Source organism: Fringilla coelebs (assembly GCF_963513975.1).
Source record: "Fringilla coelebs genome assembly, contig: SCAFFOLD_30, whole genome shotgun sequence".
Classification (NCBI taxonomy): domain Eukaryota; kingdom Metazoa; phylum Chordata; class Aves; order Passeriformes; family Fringillidae; genus Fringilla; species Fringilla coelebs.
Window position 1 is genome coordinate 5696898 of NW_028167448.1, and position 16948 is coordinate 5713845.

A 16948-nucleotide genomic window follows, 5' to 3' on the forward strand; every position below is an offset into this window, starting at 1 on the left:
GGCACAAAGCTGAGAGTGGGCTCTGGTTTCTCCATGTTTTGTGTCCTAAAGCTGCCTGGGAGAAGGAATTTCGGGTCAGCTCCTCTGGCACAATCCCTGCTGGCCTGGGGAAGGGCTTTGCATGCCGAGGCTTTGCTGCAGGCAAGGAAAGCTCCTGGCTCACGGTCACCTTTGCTGCTCAGCCAGAGCCCCGAGTGCCACAGCAGCAGCAGCAGAGAACGGCAGCGGTGCCACGGGCTGGCACACGAGAGGGAGATTTCCACCTCGAGAGAGGCTCATATCCCTTTCTGCATTCAGGCAGCTGCAGATCCCTCAGCTTTGGCTGCACAGCAGCTGGAAATGCAAGTCCAGGAGCTCTGTCCATGGCCAGCCCCAGCAGGTGACAGCAAGGACGGGGCCCTGGCAGCATCGGGACATTTGCAGGGAGCGCCTTCAGCAAGCGCTGGGGGCTGGGACTGTGTGCAGAAAACGCCCTGGGAGTCTCTGCAGCGAGGGAAAGGGAACAAAGTTTCAGTTGTGGCCTCGCCGGGGAGCACCAAAATCGATTGTTTTCCATTGCCGGGTGTTCTAGGAGCCCCAGAGGAGAGCCCGGGGGCCCAGGAATGGAGAGCGGGGACTGTGCAGGAGCCGGGAGCAGCGAGAGAGGCCGGGCTGAAGGTGCGGGGCGGGCACGGGCTGGGAGGGGGCCCAGCCCGGGGGTCCCGCAGAGCCTCCCTGCTCCAGAGCCGCAGCTGCGAGCGCGGGGCAGCTGCCGGGATCGGTGTGCCAGGGACGGGCCGCAGGTGGGGGCTCCAAGGGGCTCGGCCGGAGCAGCTTTTTGTCCCGGGGCACCGGGGGCATTGCCGCGGGGTTGGGGTGCCTGGGAAGGCGCAGCAGGACGGGGTGGCAGTGGTTGGTTTGTGGATTTGTTGTTGGATGTTTTATTGGCGGCCCCGGGCGGGCTGTGGGAGCCGGGAGCGGCCGGGCGGGCCCGGAGCCGCCCCTCGGGCCGGGAGCCCCCGGGCAGAGCTCTGTGCTCGGGGCCGAGGCCCGGGCGGCCCGGGCAGCGCTCGGCGGCCCGTGGGCCCCCGGCGCAGGCGGGTCCGTGTGGCCGAGCCGGCCCAGCCGTGTCCGCAGCGGGCTCCGAGGGGAGCGGCCCGGCCCGGCCGTGGCCGTGCGGGGCCTGCCGGGGCTCGGGGGGCCGGGCCGGGCAAAGGCTGAGCGAGAGCGGGGGAAGCGCTGGCACAGAGGCCCCGGGCTCGCCGTGCCCCCCTGGCCACGCAGCCGGGCTCGGGGGCCGCCTCGCTCGGAGCCAGCCCCGGCTGCGGGGGTCCCCGGCGCTCCCTGGGCAGGGGGCGGCGGGGGCTGCCGGAGCTCTGTGCCCGGGGCTGGGCGCGGCTGCCGAGGCAGCGGAGGATGCAGGGTCCCCCCGCGCTGGGGCTGCCTCTGCCCGGCCCAGGGGCTGCACTGTCAGCCCAGAGCCACGTGGGGATCGCCCGGCACCGGCAGGGCTGGCAGGGAAACCGGCAATGGGGGAGCAGAAACGGGAAATACGAGAGCTCCAGAAGCCTGGACATGTTGGGAGCATGGGCAAGGGAGACCCATGGATACCCCAGGACCCTGAAACGGGGACTGCAGACAGTGCTGACCCCTGGAACGCCTGGGGTGCCAAAGTGGTGAGCCCAGAGAAGGGGAACCTGCGGGATTGCCAGGAGCCCCAGCAGTCCAGAGAGGTGAACACCAATACAAACTTGGCTCGGAGGAACCCAGACAGGGGCATCTCCAGGAGCCCAAAGTGGAGAGACCAGAGAGGGGAAACTCAGGGTTGGGTGGTTTTGCTGCATCTTGGTCATTTGTGTATTTTGGGGGCTGAAACTTGGTGTTTTGGAGGTTTATATGGGTGGCAGATTCCCGGTGACTCCTAGAGATGGACTTGGGCAGTAGGAACCCGCTAACCCAATGTGCTCATACAGTGTATTTTTCCCCAGAGCAGGATTTCTCTTTCCCAAACCTTGGCTGGATGGAGAAGGAGGCTGCAAGGAAGAGGAAGATGTCCTGGGACACCGAGGCAGGTGAGGAGGAAGTCACTGCCCCTTTGCCCCTCTCTCCTGCTCCATCTCCCAGCCCAGCATGGCCCCTGGCTGCAGGACAATCCTGCTGCCAGTGCCGTCCTGCCGGGGACACACTGGGAGGATCTCCTTCCCTGTGGCATGGAGGCAAAGCCATCCTCTCCTTGTCCTTCCTCCCCAGACTAGGAGCTGAGGATGGAGACCAGGCAGGACAAATCCCCATGGTATAATCTCATGGAAGAGGCTGTTTTGAGCAACTCAACAGCACAGGAATTGAACAGGGAGGAAAATCCCCAGAGATCCCACACGAGGAGGGGCTGCAAACCCAGCCCAGGGTGCCCTGAGGAGCAGGGCAGGAAAGATCCACCCTGTGCCAGGAAGGTGGACAGAACTTCAGGCAGAGCTCAGAGCTGGTGATCTGTGGAGCAGCTTCAAGCTGGGGAGAAGCCCTGCAAGTACTTGGAGAGTGGGAAGAGCTTCAGGCAGAGCAACAGCCTGATCTGCCACCAGATGATCCACTTTGGAATGGCCCTAAGAGTGTGGGGAGTGTGGTAAGGGCTTCAGCTGCAGCTCCACCCTCGTCATCCACCAAATGATCCATGCTGGGGAGAGGCCCTACGAGTGTCCTGAGTGTCAGAAGAGGTTTCAGACCAGCTCCACTCTCCTCCTGCACCAGCAGATTCACAGGGAGGAGAGACCCTCCTGCTGCCCCAGCTGCAGGAATGGCTTCAAGCACAACTCCACCCTTGTCATCCACCAGGGCATCCACACTGGAGAAAGGCCCTGTGAGTGTCCCCAATGTGGGAAGAGCTTCTCAGACAGCTCTAACTTCAGTAATCACCAACGGAGGCAGCGGTAAGGGAAGCCCTGCAAGTGCCCCAGCTGCAGGAAGAGCTTCATGCACTGCTCCAACTCCATCCCCCACTGGAGGACCCATGTTGGTCAGAGCCCTTCAGACCCACGTTCCCAGTGATCTGAGTTGGGAAGACACTTGGCTAGTTATCCTTTTGTTTTGGCCCTAATTTTCTTTTGAGTTATCGTCATCCCTTAAAACAGACAAAACTGGGGGAAAACTCAACAAATTCATTGAGGGCATCTAAAGCCTCACTTTTTCCTAGTGTTTCAGGGGAATCTGGGATTCAGGGAGAAACCTGGGGAGTTTGGGGATATATGATGTAGTTGTCTCCCTTTGTTGGCACTGAAAGAGATGAGAGGGTTCAATGCCACTGAAAACTACTCAATCCCAGCCCAAAATTCCTCAATTCCACAGCTCCTCAGGATGGAATGGGGTTGGAAGGGGATTGGGTGAATTGTGCTGCAAATCAGGAGGGCTGAGATGGGCATGGGGTGGGGCAGGATGGGTGGGATGGGATTGGGGTGGTGTGAAATGGAGGAAATAGGTCTTGGGAAGGGGGTCTTGATGTCCAGCAGGGGTGGGATGGGTTGGGGTTGGGACTGGGGAGGTGGGGTGGGGTCTGGAACAAGACAGCTGAAGTTTGGGGGTGATGAAGGGAGGGGGAGCCCGTTACTGAATGAGTTTTTGAATATGAAAATGATGACATGTCCCACAGCCCCGGAGCTCAGAGCAGCTGAGATGGTGCTGGATCCAAGGCCAACTGTGGATCTCTCCCTCTCACTCTTCTGATTGCCTCTTCTCAAAATCCACACCTTCTCTGGGCAAACTGTTCCATGACAGTCTTTTTTCTGAATCCCTACCTAAACCTACTCTCTTTCCATTTGGATCCATTCTCCCTTGTCCTGTCCCTGCCTGCCCTTGTACAAAGTGCCTGTCCTGCTTTCTTGTAGGTTGCCCTCAGGTACTGGAAGGCCACAGTTGAATCAAGGCTCGGTCTCTTTCCCATGCTGAAGAAGTCGAGCTGTGTCAGCCATTCCTTGCAGGAGAGGAGCTGCAGCCCTCACATCATCTCAGTGTCCCTCCTGGGCCCTGGTGCTGCGTGTCCACGTCCTTGCCGTCCGTGCCGGGGAGCCCGGCAGAGCCGGAGGCAGCACTGCAGGTGCAGGCTCAGCAGCGGGGAGGAGACACGGCCCTGGCAGCAGCTCCAGGAGCAGCGATTGGCGATGGGCTGCCCGCACTGCAGAGAGCCGGGGCCCTTGTGCCTGCCCTTGTGCCCAGGGCGCCTTTCCCCGCCGCTCGCCCGCCCGCAGGAAATGCCCCCTGTGCCGCCCCTCAGTGCCGCCCCTCGCCGCTGCCCCAGGGGCTCCCCGGCCCCAGCTGGAGAGCCCCAGACCTCAGCCTCACCCTGCTCAGCCCAAGGCCCTGGAAAAGCAGATTAAAGCACCCAGCCAGAAAGTGCCCTAGGATTCCAAGGTCAGTCTTTTCTCTACAGTATGGGTTTGGTATCAGAGCCTGCATGGGATTATAAAATCTTTAGGAGAAAAGAGCATGAACAAGTTGTGCTTTGGCAGTACATCAAGGCTTTGAGGGAGAGGGTTTGTTTACTCACTCACAGGGATGCACAGAAAGTTTTGAAATGGTAACAGTAATCCAAACCCATTAGAAATTGGAAAGAAAACCTGAGGGACTGGCAGCTAGCGCCTCAGAAACAGGTGGCTTTTGCTTCAGTCTTCTACCTGAGAGCTTCCTGGGCAGGGGCAGTTCTTCCAATTGCATCAGCATGGCCATGGCTAGAAAGGGCAGTGAGCAGACGGATTTAGCTTCTCCTGCCAGCCCCTGAAATGCCAGGTTTCATTTGCGTGTACTGAGGATTCCGTTTCAGACTCTGAACTGGCGCAGCTGCTCCTTGGTGCTGCTCGTACGCACGTACAGTGGTGCTGCAGCAGCTGTCCCGCACACAGGGAGGGCTCTGGAGCCTCCCCGGGGCCACCAAGGAGCAGAGGAGGGAACGTGCCTGGGATCTGCCTCTCTGTGCCGAGCGCTGGCGACTGGAGTCACCCGACCTTGTTCTAAGGCTGGGACCAAGTTCCCGTCGCTGTCTGCTCTGAGAGCGTTCCCAAATTCAAACCCAGACACTTCTGCTAGGCAGAAGCACGGGTTCAAACATGGATTTTACCAGAAAAGGAAAGACCCCTGAAGGAAAAGGTGAAGATAGAAAGATGCTGAAAGGCTGAAGCCAAATGGAAAATAACCCCCCCAGATTTCAGAGAAAACTGGTCCATGGTGGTCAGTGCTGGCTCTGTGTCAGAGTAGGTGGCTGACAGCTACAGGTGATCCCACAAGGACACCCATGGCATCACAACATTCTATCATTAGTTTACTCTGCTTTCTCCCTTTTGACAGTAGCCAGATCACTCATACTGTCAGCCAGGACAGGGACTGTGGCCACAGCTGACTGCAGATTAGACCTGGTCATGAGATGCAAGTCCTGTTGCTTTCTTTGCCATCAATGTTGGGTCTCACTACAGATAAATTTCCCATTCTTCCTTTGCTTTCTGATCGGGTCTGACCCTGAGGATGGTATTATAATGCTACAGACATACCAATAAGGCCTGCCTGCTTCCTGAGATGTCTTTGTGGTTTCCAGAAATAACAAACAGCTGTGTGGCTTTTTCCAGTGGATTCACAGGCCAGCCTCAAGAGGGAATCTTTTTGTCCCCTCTGGTCATTAGAGCCTTCCACCTTTCAGCATTGCTAACTCAATCCTACTCAGAGGAATTAAATGCAGGCTAGTTCCATGACAAATAAAAACAAATAATTTTTTTTAATAATTAAAAATTATTCCCCTTGAGTGCCACACCCAATATATGTGTTAATGATAAAGCGGGAGTTCACCTAATCACTTCTTTCCTTGTGAGCACGGCTCAGCCTCACACAGAGGTGAGGTGGGAGCTGGGCAAATCTCTGGTGGGAGGAAGGGTCTTGTGGCAGCCCACAGAGCCTGTGCACATTGCCAGGGAACAGCTGTGCCCTGCATGTGCCTCCTGCAATGAGCTGTGCTGCTGCCAGTGCCCCGTGAAGCTGTGGGGCTTCTGAGCTGTGGGGCAGGGAGAGGAGCAGGAGGGTGCATGTGCAGCTGAGCCATTCCTGGAGAGCACAGGGCTCTGGGCTCCCTGCTGTCCCAGGGCAGCCCAGAGGCCAGGCTGTTCCTGTGGTAGTTCTGTGGAAATGGCTCAGGGTTTTGCCCTGGCCTGCCTCCAGGTGTCTGCCAGCAGGAGCATGTTTCCCTGTGCAGCTCTTTAGAAGTTTGCAGGAAATGTATCCCATGAAAAATGGAGTTTCAGATGCTTTAGGTTTGCATTGTGGCCTCTGTTAAACTTTGTGTCTCCACTTTGCAGGCCTGACTGGCTACCCTCTTGCCAAGAGGTTTTCCCTGGCAAGTCCCTCCACGCTCCTTCCCTCCAAGCCGTTGCCTCCCATCCCGAAGGGCTCTCCTTCTTCCAAGCCAAGCCCAACATGCAGCGGAGAGCAGGAGAATGGGAAAAATGGCAGCGGCTACTGTGAGGAGAGTAGAAAAAACCAGGAGCTGGGTTCAGAGGGAAAAGGATGTAAGGTAAGGAGACCAAGCTAAGTCCAGCGTGGTAAATGTTCAGTTTATGTGCTCTTGGCAGAGCTCTGAGACCTTTTCCATGATAGGAACTGACTTTGTCACTGAAGTTTGAACAGGTCCTGATCTGGATCTTTAGCTGGGCCAGAAATGATGGGATATGAAGGAAGGGTGTGCATCTGCCCCTGCTGCCTCCAGCCCCATTCCTGGCCATGGCATGAGGGCCCTGGAGGAACTTGGGCAGGCAGAGACCTTGCAGAGAGCAGCAGGGCAGGGAGCTCTGCTGAACTTCCTAAATGCCAGTGAGCCTGAGAGGATGGATGTGTGGGAGCTGGAGAGCAGCCAGCATCCTGAGAGCTGAGCAGCCTCTGGGCTCAAAGGCTGCTGGGGAACTGTAGAAGGCTACTGGGGAACTGTAGCAGCAGAAGAAATGAGGGGCTTGAGAAAAGCAGGTTTGACATCCTGCAGAATGGCTTTGTGGGGACTTGGCTGGAGATCTGCACTGGCAGTTAGGCACCTTAGGGGCAGGGAGAGAATAGTGATCTAAAGGCACTGCCATGCCATCCAAAAGTCCAGTGGAGGCAGTGACACCTCAGAACATCTTGATGTCAAACATGTGAATGCCAGCTGGGAATGTAGCTAGTCTTGGAAAAAACTGAGCACAAGGGCAGAGGTGGCAAATGTGTGACATGGGCTGTCCCTCTCCCCTTTCCTAGGTCACCTTCCCTGTCCTAGGCCAAGCTGCTCCATAAGTTTGACTATTCCTGCCATGTCCCATCTAAATGTCTTGAGGTATGAATCGGGGCAAGGCTGGACTCTTGATCTGAGCTCTGTGTTCTACTCTTTCCAGACTTCCTTGCTCAATTCCAGTGGTCGGGATATGAAGAAGGGGTCACTGGGACCACCTTTGATCCCCCCATACGCAGGGCAGTGAGTCCCCCTCTTGGCAGTGCTGCAGGGTCTCTGCAAAGCTCTCCACAGCTGGAATTCCAGGAGTCCCAGGAGATGAGGTAAGCCAAGGTTTCTGCTGCTGCAGTGTGCTGTTCACCTCTCTCTTCCCATCTTGTGTGGTTATTTTGCCCAGTCAGGGGTCCCATGTATTTAGGCAAACCTTTGTGCCTGCACCATTTCGGCCATCTGTGGTGATCCAGCACAAAGTCAAAACCAAAACCAATGTCACCAGAGCAGAGGTGATGGTGGGGAAGAAGAGGCAGGGCTTCAAAGCACCTCAAGATGGGTCCTCTGCTGGACATGGCTATTGTTTCACACAGAGCTTGGCCAGCTCTCTGTGACTCCAGCAACTTGACAGCTGAAGGACAATGAATCAGCTCTGCATCCTGTTGCATTTATGTGTTGCATTTCCTCCTTCATCAGAGTGACCATGCTAAGAAGGTTTTCGTCCTTTCATGGTACACCCATTCCCTCCCTTCTCTTTCTATGTCCTCATATGTTCTTTTGTCCTCCATTTTCTCCAGGCTAACATCCAGCAACAGAGGCAAGGAGAAGAACTCTGAACATGCAGGTAGGTACAGGGCATGTCTGTCCTAAAATGACCATTGTAGTCTTGACTCAGAGGTGACATTTGAAAACCTTTGTTACAACCCATTATTTTAAAAATTTCTTTAAATTCCCTTCAGTTCTTTGATGGGCTCAGTGGACTGTCTGAGAGCCCAGTCAGTGGGACTGTGCTGCAGTGGTGCAGTGAAAATTCCTCCAGTGTGAAGTGTTGAGTGGTAGGAACGGGAGTGGAACCTTGGGGCCCTGGAAATGCAGTGCAGGCCAAGGAAACATTCCTCTCCATCCTGCACATGCCTTTTATCTCCCTGCAGCCTTTCTAGTGTCACATTTAGTAGGGAAAAAGAAGGCATTTAGCATGAAATGAGAAATATTCCCATTCCTCCCTCCTGCTTTTGAAGCAGAAAACCTTTCCTTGGGGCAGTTTCTGAGCCGAACCCTTTGAGATCTGAAGGAGATTGATGGACATTGCCTGGTTTTGTATTGGCAGAAATAGGGAAACCTCCTCTGACAGAATGTCCTTATCAATTTCCCAGTTAGGGCAAAAGAGCCTTCCCAATGGATGCATCCTGTGCAGGGTCTGAGTTTGTCATCCTGTGACAGCACAAAGCCAAAGCCACCTGTGGCAGGTTCACGATGACAAATCTCTTGCCCGGCTCTCTCTGGCTGTGTCGGTGCTGCAGGGTGAGGCTGGGGGAGGAGATGCCTTCTGCCTTGTCCTCCCTCCCTGCCTTGCCTGATCCCTGACAAGTGGAATTGTGCCAGACAAAATGCAGTCTCTGGTGCATCTGGGTCAGCCAATGCTTTCAAGTTGAAAGCCTCAATGCCACTTCTGTTGTTCCTTTGCCATTTCTGGGTGTGTAATGATAGGAGAGATGAGATTTGAAGAAATATTTCTGCTGATGCAGAGAAAGGGATCAGATCCTCTGGTTCCTTTGCTCAGGGTTAGTTCTGCCAAATCCTGGGTACAGCCCCTTTGGGATGACTCCTTCATTGCTGATGTGCAGGTGGAATGCCTAATGCAGCTAGGGAGAAGTATTGCTCAGTAAGTGAGGTGACTTTTTTTCTGGACTAATTCTGGACTAGAAATTACCTAGCTCATTATTCCTTAGCTGTCTCTCTTTTATTACTGTCCCAAGCATTCTACAGGGTGAAGGAATCTAGTTTTAAGATAGGTGTTTCTCTCAAACTGCTTGGCTGCCATATGAATTTATCCTCTGTGAAGCCATGTAAAGAATTAGTTCTCTTAGTTCTACTGTTCTGTTGGACAGTATTTCAGTATTTCAGAATGAGCTCCATTGTTCTTCTTGCAATTAGAAAATCAGCCTTTGGTCTAGCCCAAAAGTGACTCAGTCTCATACAGTTGCGAAGGAAAATCCTTGGCGAAAACCAATTATCTAGTGTCAAGAACACAGTTCATGTTTGGGTAACACTCCTGTCACCCTAAGCTCTTCTTTGAATGTCCTCTAAAATATTCCAACAAAGAGAAGAAAATGTTGATCTAAATGCATACAGGTATTAGAACCTGGGACTTCTAGGAATCAAAAGATGATGTTTACTACAATCAGTAAGAATAAGGGCAGATAAGAATCTCTGTCAAGAGCAATCTCCATCTCTGCCCTTCTCTATCAGACACAGAGGCTCTCCAGCATCCAGGGGCTGAGGCCTTCATCATGCAGCAGGTTTCAGTCTGCTGGCCAACAGAGTCATGTCATGTCTGCTGCCAGTAGCCCATCCCTTGGGAGAGGGTCTAGGCATTGTACCTTGCTGCTCTCAATCACAATGTCTGTGTCTTGAGAGCTCTGCAATCTGGAACCAGTCTTGCCTGTTGCCCAGCATTGTGTTTTTGGGGGCTTGAAGTCTGCCAGAGATTTACACAAACCTTTGCTTCCATTCCCAGGCCTCCCGCTGAGCCAGGCCAAGGAGATGGATCATCCAACCAGTCCTGGTCTTACAAGTGACAAAGAGCTGAGGGACAGCTTTGGAAAGGTGAGGGATAAGGACAGGGATGAGCAGACTTCCTTTCCAGTGGCTGTTCAGTGCTTGGCCCAAAATGTCACTGAAAATCATCATCTTCCACTCTTGGGGGATGGAGATTCCCTTGAGAATATATTGGGCAGCTACAGAGCAATTGCTTGGCTATTTCCAGTGGTGCCAAGGTCTCTGGTTTGGAGATGGTGCTAAGGTCATGCCAGAAGCATTCTTTATGTGCAAAGGCTGTTTTAGAGAAGTTCTGAATGACAGAGCAAGCTGCACATCAGTGAACGTGGGCAAAGTGCATCCTCGGAAGCAGAGAAGCAAAGATTGTAAATGTTGGGTGTAAGGAAGGCTGCAAAAGAAAATGGGAGAGTTTTATTTTTCCTGGTTACCTTTGTGGCTGTATTTCACAGCCCTCTCATTCTCAAGTTTTCTGCTCATTACCATCAGTGTTTCTGCTACTTGTTTTCACATGACTCCTCCTTTTGGTGTCATGGTGTCAGAGACCAAGTCCTTCTGAGTCCTTCAGAGCTGAGTCCTTCAGAAGCCAGGAAGTGAGAAACTGCTGCAATTCGTGGCCATGAGTGTTAAGCAACAGCTCATTACCCCTCCTTGCTGGGTATTGCACATGGTTTTTACTCTCCTGCCATGACCTGTAGGAACTGAACTGCCTGCTCACTGGCCATGCCAGCTCTTCCTCTGTCTTGGAGCACTCCTATGACTTTCATGCTTCAAGCAGGGCTTCCTGACATAGGTTGCAGTTGCAGCAGTGGAAGGTTGTGGCACTGAAGTGTTCCACCTCCCTGTGTGTAATTGCCAAGGTGAGGATGGGAGACACTCCTCTGAAACCATTGGAATGTGGATGGAGCTGCATTGAAGCCTATGGCACTCTGTGGACTCTGTGCTCCTGATGAGATGTTGTGTGTGGTTTGTGTGTCTGTGCTTACAGTCTATGATGTATTTCCATTGCACCTAGATCCGTGCTGCATTGTGCATGTTGGCCCAAAAGAACTGAGGGCGGAAGGATGCAGAGCTTTTGGAGAGAGAGATGAAGAGAAGGAGACAAAGGAAAACATCCTTGCAAGTTATTCCTGAGACAGTGGAGCCTGGGGATGCAGCTGAAGCAAGTAAGTGGTGGCTACACTTGTGGTGGTCCTTTTTGAGCACTTGCTTGCCCTTTGCACAGTGTTGCAATCAGACTGGAGAGCTGTTCAGTGGAAGGTTGTTTGGGATTTAATTCTGTTTCCCAAAGAAAAGTACAGAGGCATGAAGTGTCTTGCCCATTGCCTCAGTGAGTCAGTAACAGAATATCAGCCTTCCCCCCTTCACCTCTAAAGTCTTTCAGAGTAGAAAATTCTGTCTTGCAAAGTACACTGGAGCTTCAGACTCTCTCCTGGAGAGCAGCCTCCAGGGAAGGGGAGTCCAAAGGAATGCTTTTCAACCAGGGTGCAACCTGGAAGAAACAAACTTCAGCTCCTTCTAATGAAAACACCAGAGATCCTTCTCCTGCCACTCCCTGCTGAGGAGCTGGCACTGGAGAGCTGTGCTGAAGCCCCAGGCAGGGCTTCTTTTGTAGCCCCAGGAGCAAGCAGCGTTCCCACTGGATCCCGGCTGAGGGGCTCTGCCTGCAGGGCTGTGAGCGCTGCCCGAGGGCGGCAGCGGGGCCCTGAGGAGGCAGCACTCAGCCCAAGGGCATCACACAAGGTTATCTGCACTTTCCTTTGGGAACTGCCCCTGCCAGCCTCTGGAACAGGAAAACAAAAGCAAAGCAATTCTGGGTTTCCTTGTTTCTTAGTGGAAGCACCACTGCAATGTGGGTTTAAGCTAGAAGAGGGTAAATTTAGATTAGATATAAGTGATTTTTTTGTTTACAATGAAGGGGAGGAAAAGCTGGCAGGATTTGCCCAGAGAAGTTGTTGTTGGTCCATCCTTGAAGGTGTTCAAGGCCAGTTTACATGGGGCTCTGGGGAACCTGATCAGGAGGAAGATGTCCCTGCTGAGAGGGGTTGGACTAGATGGTGCTTAAAGGTGCCTTCCAACCCAAACTCTTCTAGGATTCTGTGATTCTGTGCTCATTGTCCCATGTTAGTTTTATACTTGCTATAAAGTGGTATACCATTGTTATACTTGAAGTTCTTTGGGATAACAAAGAGATGTTCCCCAGCTCTGGCAAGTTTTCTGGCCCTTTCCATCATCACCCTGTCCAGCACTCTCCACTTACAAGCTCCTCTTTGGTCCCTGCAGTCTTTAGCCTAGCACCTGTCGATGGCACAGCTTCTAGAGAGCACAGAAAACACCCTGGTAGTGCCTTGAAGAAGAAGGTCTTCAGGAAGCAGGACAACGTGCCCTTACTGCCCAATACAGACATCATCCATGGGGATGGGAGCTTCCCACACAGCTCCTCAGGTAAGCCAGCTCTGGGGCAGCTTTTTCCCACGGGTTTTTCCTTGCACAAGGAGCACAAATTGCCCCCTGCTTCAGCCAGCAGAGCTGGGATCTTGACTCCATAGTCTGTCCTGAGAATCAGCAGCAAATCTACTTTTGAGTTACTCCAGCTTGGTAGTACTGGAGCAGTTGGTTCTTAGAAATCCATTGGAAAGTTGAACTGAATAAACTCATGGGAAAGGCCTGAGATCTGGCTTTTGCCCATCCTGATAGTCCAAACTACAGCAGTGGTGCCAGGAGGCAGGTGGGACTGCAGGGATGAGCTGCAGGGCAGTCTGCCAGGCTGTGCTCACTGTGCCCCTACGAGAACCACCACAATCAGTTGTTCACTCCCTGTCTGGGCCCTCTGCCTGTGCTGCTGTCCAGTTCTGCAGCCAGCTGTTCTGCTACCCAGCAAGGGTTGTCTCTGCAGGGCAGTCAGTGGCTTGGTGCAGTCGTGCTGCTGCTGCTCCCAGAAGTGCCCGATGGCTCCTGGCTGCTGCCATCCCACAGCCTGCAGTGCCAAGAGGGAACAAGCAGTGCCTCCTGTGTCACCCAGCAAATACAGCACCCCTGTGCAGCAGATGAGAGCCAGGAGGGGCTGCCTGCTGCTCCCAGGCTGTTTGCTGCCTGCAGCAAATAGACAGCAGATAGTCGCCAGTGGCTCTTGCCTCTCCTTTGTGGGTAGCCTGCCTGTGCTGTGATCCCAGGTAGGGTGAGATGAGAAGAAGGGAGCTAGGAATGATACTTGAATGCTCTTTTCTAGTGATGCTACTTCCATGTTCAGAATTGACCAGAACTAGCCTGGCATGGGTCTCCATTCATAGTGAATCTAGATGTGTATGTCTGCATACTTCTGCAGTGACATCACTGGTGTCAGCGGCTGGGGTACCCCAGTGACATCCAGATAAGCTCAGTCTGAATATTTTTGATGATAAGGTTCCTCCATACTTTGTGAGAGCATGCAAGGTAGCACAAAAACCCTCCAGAGTCTAGAGCAGTTCATCTAGATTCTGTGCAATATTTATACTCCATCATTTTAGACAGCGCAAATGTTTTCATCTACATATTAGAAAATGAGCTTTTGAGTGCATGACATGAAAATTTTGATTGACAGTGCTTTTGATGACAAATGGATTTCATAAGGAATGCATTCATCATCAGATTTTTCTCATACCTTGTAAATTTTTTTCCTTACCAAAAAATTCAATTGAGGCAAACCCAGATCAACCAATTAACAAGAGAGTGCGTCTGCCAACAACGTGGATGTGTATTTGCATATTTTTATCCTCAGAGTGCATTTGGAAGGCTTTTTTATCGACTGTCTAGTCTGCAAACTGCATTTTTCCACAAGAGAAAGCTTAGAAGTTGCTGAGTTTGCAAACATGTCCATTAGATGGCAAATAAATTTCACCTCAGTATCCTTGAAATACAACCAGTGTGTACCTCTGAAAGAGGAAAGATTCATGATGCTTGGAAAGAACAAAATCCATCAAGTACTCCCTTCCCAATAGTAGCCTAAAATGGATGTGCACTCAGCTGCCTGCTGTCTAGAATATTTGCAGTCAATGGGAACAGAGGCACTGTCAGGTGGGAAGGGTCAGGTATGGCTGTTCCCTGGTAGCTGCTCCGAGGGGATTGAGCCGGGCCCAGCAGGGCTGGGTTGTTCAGGCTTGGCTTGGTGCTGTCTCCAGGCAGTTGCAGGTTTCTCCTCAGGGAGTTGCAGAGTGCCCCGGTCCTCAGGGCAGGGGGAAATCAGGGCGCTGAGACAAGAGGGGCTCCTGAGGGGTTCCCTCCTGGGTAGCAAGTCCTGCTGTCAGCGCTGTCTCGCAGGGAGCGGGAGCTCTGCGGCCGCAGGAACCTGCCGCTGGCTGTGGCACCTGTGGCACTTGGGAGCTGGCGCTGTGGGGACAATTGTCAGGTTTAGGCTGGAGCTGGGCCCAGCTGGGGGAGGCTGGGAGCAAGCAAGGAGCCTCAGGAGCTGGACAGCAGGGAAGCCTCTGAGCCGGTGTCAGTGTGTGCCACAGGGAGCCCTGGCTGGGAGATGGGGCTGCAGGCCGCTCCATGGCGGGGCCTTGCCCGGGGCTGCAGGCCCATGGCCGACCCTCTCCTCACAGTGACCTCGCAGACGGCCACTGGTGCCAAGCGCCGAGAGGAGCTGCTCCGTGGGCATGGGCAGAAGGACAGAGCCTCTTTAGACCCACAGCAGTCCTTGCAGGAGGCACTCTCCATGCTGGGCAGCGATGACTGGTAAGAAAGGCCCTGTTCCCTCTGTGTCCCTCTTAGCGTTAAGGTGGGTCAGAAGCGTGTCTTGCTCGTGCCTCTGAGCCCCGAGAGCCCAGAGGGCCAAAGGGCACTGGTGAAACCACTGCAGAGCAGTGAGAGGATAAAGATTTGAGAGCAGCCTTTTCCTGGCCTTGCTCTGCAGCAGTGCTGCAGCTGCAGCAGGTCCATGCTGTTTCCTTGCTTTGCCTGCTGCTCCATGGAGCTGCAAAGGAAACATTGAGAGAAGAGACAAGGCTCTGGGAGGAGATGATTTTCTGGCTGAAGGCTGAAGCAGGATGGCAGAAGTTTTGAGTGTAGAGATTTGGCTGCCTTGGGCCCCTGGCCCAGTGGGACTGAGTAAGATTCCTCCCTGCTCCCACTGCTGACAGCAATGGAAGGTGACAGGGTCTCCCTGTGACCTCCTGCATGGGAGTCCCAGAAGCAGCTCCAGGGAGTTCCTTTTTCTGAGAAATGGACTGAGTGGTGCTTTCAAGTCCCTCAGCCTCTCATTACTCCTGAAGGGCTCATGGCAGAAGAGAAGGAAAAAGAAAGAAAATCCTCTAGGAATCTTGCACTTTTGGAATTCAACTTTTTTCTTCTCACTGCTTCATGTGGGCCTGAGATGTTTTGTCAATACTCACCATGTGTCCCAAAATTATACACAGGCTGAAGGAGGCCCAGAGGTGATAACCTTACAAACATTAGGTCATATTGCTTTTCTTTTTGATGTCTTTTTGATCACTCCCTGCTGGATGCTTCATTCACACAGGGGTAAGGACTCCATTCCCACTGGGATAAGCATGAAAAATCTGCCACGACGCACCTCCTTGTGCAGTCACCTTTGTTTTGCCCTTTCTCTTCTGCTTTCTCTTCCCCATTTCTTTTGGTGCCCTGTGAGGTGCAGAGAGCTTCTGCAGGTGTGGGGGGTCCGGATGACACTCAGGGGTGCCCGTGGGATGGGTCACCAGCCCTGTGTTGCAGCCCTGATTCCTCACATACCTTCCTGAGGCTGAGGGCCTGCACAAAGCAAGTGCTCAGAAACAGAGTTGTTTCCACCTTTCAAATAACATGTTGCTGTTGTGGGGGTTGTTTTAGGCAGGGGGTTTTGGGGAAAAGGCAGAGTTTCAACAGTTCTTGCCCAGGGGGGGAATCTCCTGAGACATCCTGCTGCTTTTTTGCGGAATGTGTGAGGTGGAGTGGAGGGGGTGACAGAGAGGCCGAGATCGTAGAGTGGAAACTCAGCTCCAGTGTGGCAGTGCAGACTCTCCCTGCTGAACTGCCTGCTGGGGCTGACAAAGAAGGAAAATGCCCCAATAACAGCCCAGTGGCACTGTGTCTCAGGGACAGGTACAGGGAGGTGACAAGAAAGAGCAGCATGGTCTCACAGCTTCTAGAATGCAGTGACAGAGGGGCCTCATGTGCCAGAGATTTCAGAAAGGCTGTCTTCTTAAATGACCACAGAAACCCTTCTCTTTGCCTCTTGGGTTTGTCTATGCTTTTGACAGCCACAGCATCCTGGGTCAATGTGTTCCATGATTTCATTAAGTACTCCTTGAAAAGCACCTCCCATTGTTCGACTGAGCTGCCAGCCTGGTAATTGCTGAGGGTGCTGCCTTAGTGGAGAGAAAAATCAATCTTCTGCCTTTCAGGGAGCTGAAGGAGAAGGGACTCTTCAGCATCAACCACCTGGCTGGGTCCCATTCAGAGGTCCTGCTTTGTAGACTTCATGAGATTTGCTTGGCAGTTAGCAGCGAGGTGAGCACATTGTTCTGAATTGTCCCCCATACTTCATACATGGTGTGTAGAGTAGGTATGTGCTTGTTCATCTCCATGTGTGCTCAGGGACTGCCTTCATTTCTGGTTTTAGATCTCCTATTTCTAAGGTCTGTCAGCTATCTGTAGGATCTGTGGGTACATGTAGCTGTATTTACTGGCAGGTCAGGTATCTGACACTGATCTGTGAGTGTGGTGCCTTGATGATGCAATGTGCAAATGCACAAACTGAGACACTAATGACATTATTTGCCAGAGTCCCAATCTCTGCCCAGGCTGTAATTCAACACTGCAAATTAGTCTGTAGACCTGAGCCTATGTTTTCTGTTTCCTGGCTGAGTGCTTCAATTGTTGGTGTTGCTTTTTTGAACAGGAACACCTGACTCTTTCATCTTTATGACTTCGGCCTTTATAATTTGAAAGCAGCTCTTGCTTTAATTTTCTAGAAAAAGGGCCTAAAATCAAAGCTGTGGACATTTTAGA